This window comes from Ornithorhynchus anatinus, chromosome 4 (assembly GCF_004115215.2).
Source record: "Ornithorhynchus anatinus isolate Pmale09 chromosome 4, mOrnAna1.pri.v4, whole genome shotgun sequence".
NCBI lineage: Eukaryota > Metazoa > Chordata > Mammalia > Monotremata > Ornithorhynchidae > Ornithorhynchus > Ornithorhynchus anatinus.
The window spans coordinates 29,632,131-29,643,587 of record NC_041731.1 but is presented as its reverse complement, the minus strand read 5'-3'; the positions used below and the strand labels follow the sequence as shown (position 1 = coordinate 29,643,587).

The window sequence follows — 11,457 nt, the reverse complement described above, 5'->3', positions numbered from 1 at the left end:
GTTTGCCCTTTCAATGTCTTAACTCTGCCCTCTCTTCTGCCTAGCAAAAATATTTCTCTTCCCTTACTGACACCCATGCCCATCACTCTCATCAGTTGTACCAGACATTTAACTTCCTCCTCAGGCCCCCTGTCCCTCCCCATCCCCCATCCCTCACCCCCAACGATCTGACCACCTACTTCATTATGAAAATTAACACCATCAGGTCTGAGCTCCCCAAAGTCCCCCCTCCCTCCTCCACCACCCTACCCTCTCTTCAATTTTCCCATCCTTCCCAGCAGTATCTTCAGAGGAAATTTCCTCCCTCCCCTCAAGTGCCACCCTCTCCACATGCAATTTAGACACCATTCCCTCCCACCTTATAAAAAAAACTCTCGCCCCTTCCCTCTTCCCCTCCTTAACTTCGCTCTTCAATGGCTCACTCTTCAGTGGCTTCTTCCCCTCTGCCTTCCAACATGCCCACGTTTCCCCCAACCTAAAAAAAAACCCTCGCTTGACCCCACAGCCCCCTCCAGCTTTCACCCCATTTCTCTTCTACCCTTTCCAAACTCCTGGAGCAAGTCCCCTGCATTTGCTGCCTCAGATTCCTCTCCTCCAACTCTCTCCTGGACCCCCTCCAATCTGGCTTCTGTCCCCTCCACTCCACTGAAACTGTCCTCTCAAAGGTCACGAGTGACCTCCTTCTTGCCAAAGCCAACAGCTCCTATCCATCCTAATCCTCCTCAACCTCTCAGCTGTCTTTGACACTGTTGACCTTCCCCTTCTCCTCAACATGTTATCCAACCTTGGCTTCACTGACTCCATCTTCTCCTGGTTCTTCTCTTATCTCTCTGGACATTCATTCTCAGTCTCTTTTGTGGACTCCTCCTCCTCCCATCCCCTAACTGTAGGGGTTCCCCAAGGGTCAGTTCTTGGTCCCCTTCTAATTTCAAATACACTCACTCCCTTGGTGAATTCATTCACTCCCATGGCTTCAACTTCAACCAAGCTTGCATTTGGCCTTCAGGACATCTCTACTTGGATGTCCTCCCACCACCTAAAACTCAGAAAAGTCCAAGACAGAGCTCCTTATCTTCCGTCCCAAACCCTGTCCTCTCCCTGACTTTCCTGTCACTGTGGGCTGCACTACCATCCTTCCCGTCTCACAAGCCTGCAACCTTGGTGTCATCCTTGACTCTGCTCACCTTGACTACCCATATCCAATCCATCACCAAAAGCTGCCGGTCTCACCTTCACAACATCACCAAGAGCTGCCCTTTTCTCTCCTTCCAAATCGCTACCATTTTAGCACAATCACTCATCATATCCCAACTGGATTACTGCATCAGCATCCTTTTTTACCTCCCAACCTCCTGCCTCTCCCCTCTTCTTTCCATACTTCACTTTGCTATCCAGATTATCTTTCTACAGAAATGTTCTGGGTATGTCACCCCCCTTCTCAAAATTCTCCAGTGGTTGCCTAACAACCTCCATAACAAGCAAAAACTCTTCACAATTGACTTTAAAACTCTCCATCACCTTTCCCCCTCTTACCTCACCTCCCTTTTCACCTTCTACAGCCCAGCCTGCACCCTCCATTCCTCTGGTGTTAACCTTCTCACTGTGCCTTGTTCTCTCCTGTCCTGCCATCGACCTCTGGCCCATGTTCTACCTCTGGTCTGGAATGCTCTCCCTCCTCAAAACTTCCAAACTATCACACTTCCCCCCTTCCAAGCCCTACTGAAAGCTCATCTCCTCCAGGACACCTTCCCAGATTAAGTCCCCCTTTTCCTCTGCTCCCCCTGCCCTCCTTATCATCCTGACTCGCTCCTTTTGCTCTACCCCCACCTGCCCCAAAGCACTTGTGTACATATGTACATATCTATAATTCTATTTATATTAATTCCTGTTTTGATGTGTATTTATTTATAGTTCTATTTATACTGATGCTATTGATGCCTATTTACTTGTTTTGATGTCTGTCTCCCCCTTTCTAGACTGTAAGCCCATTGTGGGCAGGAATTGTCTCTCTCTATTTCTGAATTGTTCTTTCCAAAGACTTAATACAGTGCTCTGTACACAGTAAGCATGAATAAATATGATTTAATGAATGAATGAACAAGTGGTAGAGATGGGATTAGAACCCACGTCCTCTGACTTTCAAGCCCGTGCTCTTTCTACAAAGCCACACTGCTTCTTTGCTTCACCTTTCCTCAACCCTACAGCACTTATATACATATCCAAAATTTACGTATTCATATTAATGTCTCCATCCCCTCTAGACTGTATGCTCATTATGGGTCAGGAACATGCCTACCAACTCTGTTTTACTGTATTCTCCTAAGAACTTAGTACAGTTCTCTGCCCACAGTAAGAACTCTAAATGTGATTTATTTTTTGAGTTGAAGTTGGATTTCCTCATAAGAGCTAGAAGATGACAGACTTACTGAAGGCACATCTCCTCAAAACCTTCCCTGATTAAGCCTTCATTTCCTCTTTTCCCACTCTCTTCTATGCCACCCTTACACTTGGATTTGCAACCTTTATTCAGCCCTCCCTCAACCCCAAAGCACATAAGTACATATATGTAATTTATTAATGTCTATCTTCCTATCTGTACTGTAAACTTGTTGTGGGCAGGGAATATGTCTATCACTTCTGTTATAGTCTCCCATGAACTTAATACAGTGCTCTGCGCACAGTAAGCACTCAATAAATATGATTGACTGGAATTTAGATTACAAGGACAGAGGTAGATCTGTTATCAGATGGAATGATGAGATCAACTTAGTAATAAATGAGACCATTTAGTTGGCTGGAAAATTAGGAACTTTGAACAATGTTGAGAAAATGCTGCCTCTGGACAATTCTTTTCAGCCATTGACAGTAAATTTCTGGCAGTACTTGTCCCCTTAAAAAGATAACAAAGATACAGCTAAGCAGTAAGCAATTACAGGTGAACTGGTTAACTTGCATGCAAGCTAGTGTACAGTGGGAGAAGAGTGAGGATAAGAAGGGAAAGTGAATTGAGTGTTTTAAAGCCAATGGTTAGGAGTTTCTGCTTGGTTTGAGAGTAATGGACAACAATTTAATAATAATGTTGGTATTTGTTAAGCACTTACTACGTGCCGAGCACTGTCTAAGCACTGGGGTAGATACAGGGTAATCAGGTTGTCCCCCATGAGGCTCACAGTTAATCCCCATTTTACAGATGAGGTAACTGAGGCACAGAGAAGTTAACTGACTTTCCCACAGTCACACAGCTGACAAGTGACAGAGCCAGGAGTCGAACCCCTGACCTCTGACTCCGAAGCCCAGGCTCATTTGAAGTGTTTGAGGAGTAGGAAGATGTGTGCAGAGTGGTACTTAGATAAATGCTCTAGCTGTTGAATGAAGTATATTCTGAAGAAGGAGATACTGAAGGCAGAGAGATCAGTGCGGAAGTCAAGCTAGGTTACAACAAATGTCTGGAACAGAATGGTGAACATTTGGGTGGAGAGACAGTGGCACATTTTGTAGATGTTATGGAGAAAGAGCCACCAGGATTTGTGGTCAGATTGAATGTGGAGGTTGAAATAGAAATAGGAGACGTGTAATACAAAGGTTGCTGGCTTGAGATGAGGAAAGTGGTAGTTTTGTCATCTGTGATGAGAAAGGGAGATGAGTTCAGCTTTAGACTTATTGAGTTTGAAGTATTGACAAGATATTAATCAATCAATCTTAGATTCCCTCCAGGATATCCACTTAGAGATATGATGGAGACAAGAGAAAAATATAATATCATATAAAGGGATAGGGGAAGGCAAGCTTTGTAGATTTTATAATCACCTGCAGTGAGTCCACAACTCAAGCTACATGAGCAGATAAGTCCCCCAAATGAGTGAGGTAAATAGAGAAGGGAATCCAGAAGAGTGCCTTGGGGGATTCCCAACTAGTAGGTGATGAGCAGCAGAGAAGAGCTAACAAAAGATTCAGAGAAGGATGAGGAGAAACAGGGGACTCCCTGTACCCCTATGCTAACTCCCACATGCCCAGAAGAGTGATCTCTTCCAAGCACCATGTGAGCAACCTCAGCCTCCTTCCACCCACCATTAGCATTTTCTAATCCTCTGCCTAGTAGCCCTGGCTATTGCCTTAGATATTAGCAGTCACAAATTAATGCTAATGACTGGAGCGATTAGCATGGTCCATGGCATCGTGTGCAGGAGCATTCTTTGGGTTGCAGCTGGTGTGGCTCTTCCCTGGATATCTCCCTCCCAAAAAAAGGTTTCGGGGGCATGGGAAGGGGAGGAGATATTGGTGAAGTTGCCCACCACCCTTGCTTCTCTCCCTGCAGGTCTTGGGGGTACTCTCCCTTATCTGACTTACTGAAGCAAAGGCAGTGGTCTCCTGAGCTGGGTTGCTGTATCTGGACATATGAAGATGACTTTCGGTGAGTTTGTAGTTGGAACTGCAGCTTGCACATCTGAGGGCTATATAGTGGGGTCTTCAGGTCATCCCATGTTTGGACCTCAGGGACCTAATTTCATAGGCCCCTGGGTTAAAATAGGCCCTGAGAGAAGGAGTGAAGTTTACAACAATGCCTGTTCATTTGCAGCAACTCAATCTGGCTCACTAGTAAATATGGTACAGCTTGTTTCCTTTGTTATTGAATGTTGGCAAGACCTGCCTGAGAACAGGTGGATTTCTTCACTTGACAAAGTAACTTTCAGCACTTCTTTAAGATCTGAAGAAAGTATATAATCATCAGGGACCACAGCGATAGGCAGATGTTTCCCCAGGATTTGACATTCATTAGTGGCTGAGGTAATGCAGTAGTGCAAATAATATTTAAGTGCTTACTTTGTGCAGAGAACACACTTTACTAAGTGCTGGGAAATAATATACAGGTTTGGAATTGTTACAGTACTTGTCCCTTGAAGAGCTCTTGAACTATTTCTCTCTGGTTGGGAAGAAAACTTTCAGGCTGGGACAGCAGCATGGTGCAGTCTCCTATTTAACTTGATTCTCAGCCCCATGAGGAGGATTGAGAAGGATCTGCTAGTGTATTGAGATGGAATATGACATTCCTGTGTAAACTGATGGGGAAGGGTGGAATCTCATCTGTTCAGGTATATAGAGAAACCTGTCAGTCACATACCAGTTTACAAGGTAGAGCTGAGTTAATTTGAGTTAATATGCAAAATTTTTTTCTAATAACAACCTGTCAAGACTGAACAGGGACCAAAAGGGAACTTGACATGGAGAGGAAAGAAAGAGAAGAGACCTGGAAAAGGAATCTAGAATGCAGATAGCTTGCTTTACTGGGCAGAAGTCAAAGGTCATTTTGCTCTCTCTGCCCTGTCTTCCTGCCCCTGCCCCCATCATTTTCTTTTCCTTATGATTGGCTAGGCTTGCTAAAATGAGCTTGCTATATAAAATGCCCTGAAAACAAGGAGGCGTGGTCATTGCTCTCAGGGAACTGACTGTCTAAATGGGTAAAGAATAGAGACCTATAAATACACACAGGCACAGTCTCTTAAAATAAGCAAAGTCCCTAATAGTATGGTAAAAATGAACAGGGAACCCTAACAGTTCAAATGGTTAACCAAGTCTCCAGAGCATATTCTCTCTCTGGGATCTCAAGGAAATTGTTGAAAAGTGAGGGCTAATGGTTATTGATCTAGGTATTAGAAGTGCATAATATGAGGGAACACTAGTGAAAATTCTACCAATGCATGCCCAACAGTTCAAAGGGAACTGCAGAATTTATAGAATTGTACCTTCTTGTTATGAACAGCCACTTTCAAGGAAGACTGGTAGATTGTAAATGCAAAATCCATATGCAAGTAGGGTTCCAGAGATGACCCTGAGGATTATAGATTAGTAAATATAACTTTACTTTAGCAGAATCTATAATTTATGGGTCATTGAACACTTGGAAAATCCGTCTTTGGAGAAAAAAAACCAAAACATGGTTTCTGGAAGGGAAGAACCAGGTCTTGATAATCTGCTAACATTATTTGAAGGGATAAGTTAATATTTGGATAGAGAGGAGCCGTTGAAAAGACAAGATTCCACCAAAGTAGGTTTTTTTTTTTAATCACAACAAATAATCATAAGGTCAGACAGGAGACTGGCAAAAATAGCAAAAATAGCAAAGAAAGGGATCATTTGATCACTGGCAGTACCAGTTTTGTTTAATTTCATTGTAAATGATCTGGAAAAAAGAAACATGCAGTGACAGCTCCAAGTTTATAGATAATGGTATCAAGCACTTAATATATGCTCAGTGCTGGAGTAGGTACAAGATAATTGGATCTGATACATTCACATGGGGCTCAATACCAAAGATAGAGGTAACAGGTATCTTATCATCACTTTAATCAAGTATATGTATTGAACACTTAGAGTATAATATAGGAGTTGGTAGACACATTCCCTGCCTTCAGGGAGCTTAGATTTTAGAGAGGGAGGTAGACATTAAAATTATGGATGGGTACATTAGTGAAAAGTTGCATGACCTATTGGCAAAAGCCCAGGCCTGGGAGTTAGAGGACATGGGTTCTAATCCTAACTTCATCACTTCTTTGTTGTGACCTTGGGAAGTCACTTCACTTCTCTTTTCCTCAGTTCCCTCATCTGAAAAATGGGGATTTAATATCTGTTCTCCCTTCTTCTTAAACTGAGAGCCCCATGTGGGGCCTGATTAAACTTCTATCTATCCCAGAGATTAGTACAATGCTTGGCACAAACAAAGCGCTTGACAAATACCACAGTTACTATTATTATTGTAAGTGCTGTGGAGTGAATAAATGGAAGAAAGCCAAGTGCAAGGGTGATACAGAAGGGAGAGAGAATAGGAGAAAGGAGGACGTAGGAAGTCCTCTCATAGCTGTGCATTTAATAAGACATTATTGGGGGGGAATGATCTTTTTTTGGAAATGAAATAGGAGGGAGTTCCAGGCTAGAGGCATAACATGGTAAAGGGGCCAGTGGCAAGATAGTGATCAAGATACAATGAGTAGGTTGGTAGGAGCAAAGTGAACAACCTGGGTTGTAGTACAAAATAAGCAAAGTAAGGTAGGAGGGGGCATGGTGATTGAGTGCTTTTAAGCCAATAGGAAGGGTTTTATTTGATTTGGAGGTTCTTGAGGAGTGGAGAAACAAGGACTGAACATATTCCTAGAAAAATGACCCTGGCAGCAGATTGAAAATGCACTGGAGTTGGGGAACACAGGAGGTAGGGACATCAGCAATGAGGCCGAGGGAGTAATCAAGGTGGGTTAGGATAATTACTTGGATCAACGTGATAGCAGTTTGAATGGAGAAGAAAGGGCAGAGTATAGCAATGATCCGAAGGTAGAATTGGCATGATTTAGTGACAGACTGAAGATTTATGGAAGATGGTGATGCTGTCTACAGTGATGATATGTCCCAAAATAATAAATTTAGGGACAAGGAGTTCATGACGATGGAATACACCACTATATTCAGTATCACTGAAAGAAAACATTTAATAGCATAAAGAAAAGCCTTGATAATAAAGGAGCCTGCTTCTGTTAAGCCCTCAACCCAGGGCCGATGAGAATTTCCCACTGTGGGATGATCAGTCCCATTCGGGGCTCTGATAATTTAACAGGCTGGACCAGCATGGGCTCCCCCATCTCTCTTCGGGAAGACAGTGCGCAGCCAAGTACGGGCTGGGACCAGCGAGGCATCCGTCAGTAGGACCCCTCTGTCTGGACTGTCTCGGTTGTACTTTCGGGAATCAACATGCAGCAGCAGGCGCTTCCCCCCAGCCTTTATGCGATGCTTGTTGACTATACACTGAGATTGAGATTCTTCAGCATAATAGCCCTAATCTACTAATTACAGTCCCATTGTCTTCTGCTCTTAGAAGATGCCTCCCCGGACCCCTGTGGGTGTGTCAACATTTAAGTCTTCCCTTGGAGCCTTTTGTCTGGCTCCACTGTGGTCACTGGAAGCTATATGCTGAAGGGCATTAATAATAATGATAGCATTTGTTAAGCGTTTACTATGGGCAAAGCACCATTCTAAGCCCTGGGAGGGATACAAGGTGATCAGGTTGTCCCATGTGGGGCTCACAGTTTTAATCCCCATTTTACAGATGAGGTAATTGAGGCACAGAAAAGTTAAGTGACTTGCCCAAAGTCACACAGCTGACAAGTGGCAAAGCTGGGATTAGAACCTATGACTCCCAAGCCCGTGCTCTTTCCACTGAGCCACGGGTGTTTGCACGAGGAGCAAACTGCACACTTCAGATAGGAAGGTCAGAGGGAGGACAGGATGTGGGTATGAAGATGAGGATTTCTGTTCTGAACATGTTAAATTTTGGTGTCAATGGGCGTCACTGGTGGATTAGACCTGGGTTTCGGGATCCCACTTAGAAATGTAGGTTTGAGGCAGGGAGCTGGACAGAATGAACTGTGCTGTGCTAAAATATATCAACTTCTTTATTCGGTGTCATACACACACACACACACACACACACACGAGTGTCCCTCCCCACACCTGAAAAGGGTCAGTAAAAGAGAAGCAGCATTGCCTAGTGGATAGAGTTCAGGCCCGCGAGTCAGGAGGACCCGAGTTCTAATTCCAGGTCTACCACTTGATGTTGGTATTTGTTAAGCGCTTACTATGTGCAGAGCACTGTTCTAAGTGCTGGGGTAGATACAGGGGAATCAGGTTGTCCCACATGAGGCTCACAGTTAATCTCCATTTTACAGATGAGGTAACTGAGGCACAGAGAAGTTAAGTGACTTGCCCACAGTCACACAGCTGACAAGTGGCAGAGCCTGGAGTCGAACTCATGACCTCTGACTCCGAAGCCCAGGCTCTTTCCACTGAGCACGCTGATTTCCCCTTGTCTGCTGTGGAACCTCTTTTCTATACCTCAGTTCCCTCATCTGCAAAATGGGAATTGACTGAGAGCCCTATGTGGGACAGGGACTGTGTCCAACTGATTATCTTGCATCTATTCCAGCACTTAAAACAGTTCCTGGCACATACTCAGTGCTTAACAAATACCATTATTTCTAACAAAAATAGCCAGCAAAAAGTCAATGCCAAACAACTGGGCTTTCCTAGGTCCTCAAGTATACTAAACTCTTAATGTTAGATTCAGAGTTTTCTTAACAAAGATTGGGTCTAATTACAAAATGACAGCCATCCAGCCTCCCCATTTTCCTAGTGGTGCCATCGCAGAGAGGGCATCTCACAATCTGGGTAGGGGAGAGCATTAGGCCAGCTAAAAGGTGTTCCATCCCACTTAAAGAGGCTATTCCCTGTTGATGATTTTTATGGAGTCTGGGCTGGCTGTGGTCTGCCTAGCTTTGCTCATTAAGGACCTCCAATCCACCTTGTTTTGCTCATTCCAGTAGTGGTGTGCTTCTCTGTCTTGCCCCACTACCAAGTTTTGCCCCATTGTCTATGGTCACGATCTGGGTCTTCAACAGCATCTGCTGAGTATGGGAGAGGCTTGTTCCCTATCTTAACCAATTGTCAGCAGTTGCAGTCGGAGGTTGCCTAATGGCATCTGCTGATTTCAAGGAAGGCTTGTGGCATACATGATGCCCCTGCCTTAAGCAAATGGAGGCTTGGCCAAACAAGTTGGTTTTCAAGCCTTAGGCCTGTCACAGTGAGGAATCCATGTAGCAATGTCCTGAAGCCAGGAAGAAATACAAGTCTGCAGAGAAGGAGAGAGCAGGGCTGGAAATGTAGATCTGGGAAACATCTCCATAGAAATGGTAGCTGAAATAAGGGGAGTGAATGAGTTTTCTAAGGGAATGGGTGTAGATGGAGAAAAGAAGGGGTCCCAGAACTGAGTCTTGAGGGACTCCCACAGTTAGATGAGAAAGCTGAAGCTCAGAGAAATTGTGATTTACCTCAGGTCAGCAGACTGGTAGCAGAACTGGGATTAGAAACCAGCTTTCCTGATTCCTGGCTCCATGCTCTTTCTGCTCTGTTAAGCTATGTATAATATCATTTAAATGGTGGAATTCCATAAACACTAGAATAAACTATGAGAAGACTTTACCAAGATGAGGGATTGGGCTGCAAAATGAACAAATGCAGTGTTATGCATTTAGGGAAAAATAATCCAAATTATAACTATATGATTATGGACTTGGCACTATCAGCCACTAATCAGGAAAAAAAAGATCTCATCATCATTGTTTACTTTGCTTTTAAAACATCAGATCAGTGTGCAGCTGCAGCATCCAGAAAGTCCAACTGAATTCTGGGCATAATCAGGAAACAGATAAAAATGCAAACAAAAGGCATAATTTGACACTGGTTATAAAATCATGGTAAGACTGAACCTGAAAATATTGTAGGCAGTTCTGGCCCCTTTGTCTTGGGAAGAATATAAGAGAGCTGGGGAAGACATAAAAAAGGACAACTAAGTTGGTCAGACTCTCTCAGGGTTGCACCTGGAGAGTTTACAGTACTCTACCGGTCTCAGTTTTGGGAGGGAGAGTCAAGCAAAGGCATACCCATTCTATTCCTAGTTGGGCCAGTGGCTAGGGAGTGGAAGGCAATCTGCCTCAAGTCAAGATTCCTCTGTGCTGGGTAGCAGTGGCACGGGAGAGAGTCAAGGGTAGAGACTCAAGTTTACCACGCAGAAGGAGGCAATGGTAAATCACTTTTGTCTTTTTCCCAAGAAAACTCTATGGTTACACCACCAGAACAATTGCAGATGGAGGTTGGCATTCTGGAAGAGATGTGCCCATGGTATTGCTTTGGGTCAGAGATGACTTGACAGGATAAGACAAAGATGGTCAGGGGGATGGAGCAAATTCTTTAAGAGGGTCAAATGAAATGCAGTATGATCTTCATGAGAGATCACAGACCTGGGAATCAGAGGACCTTGGTTCCAATCTTGAGTCTGAGACATGCCTGGGGTGTGACCTTGGGAAAGTCATTTATCTTCCTCAGTTTCCTCATCTGTAAAATGGGAATTCAACACCTGTTCTCCCTCCCATTTTGACTGTGAGTCCCATGTGGGACAGGAGCTGTGTCCAACCTGATTATCTTGTATCTACTCCAGTGCTTAGTACAGTGCTTTGCACATAGTAAGCAGTTAAGAAATATCACCATCCAATTAGGCTTCTTCAGTAGATTGTAAACTCCTTGTAAGCAGGGATCACACCTATCCACTCTACTGCACTGTACTTTCCCAAGAACTCAGTACAGTGCCCTTCACACAGGAAATGCTCCATAAATACTTTGACAGGAAGGAAGAAGCTGAGAAGGAACCTGATTGACATTTACAATATGAAGTAATGGAATTTTGGAACCCCAAAGATAACCAGGATGGAAAAAGTGTTAATCACATGATAGTAATTTATTGAGCACCTACTGGGTACTGAACTCTACAGAATGCTTGGGCTGACACAGTAGAAATACACGACAGTCCCTGTCTCAAGGAGTTTAAGATTTAATTGGGAATTTAGAATCTAAGGGAGGTTAAGT

General features: G+C 43.9%; 1 non-coding gene across 1 annotated transcript; it reads left to right on the top strand.

Annotated features, from left to right (window-relative positions):
• The first annotated feature begins 10,397 nt into the window (after positions 1-10,397).
• Positions 10,398-10,535, top strand: LOC114811437. Its single transcript, XR_003759140.1, has one exon. It is a non-coding gene; the product is annotated as a small nucleolar RNA SNORA7 (small nucleolar RNA).
• Positions 10,536-11,457: the final 922 nt, after the last annotated feature.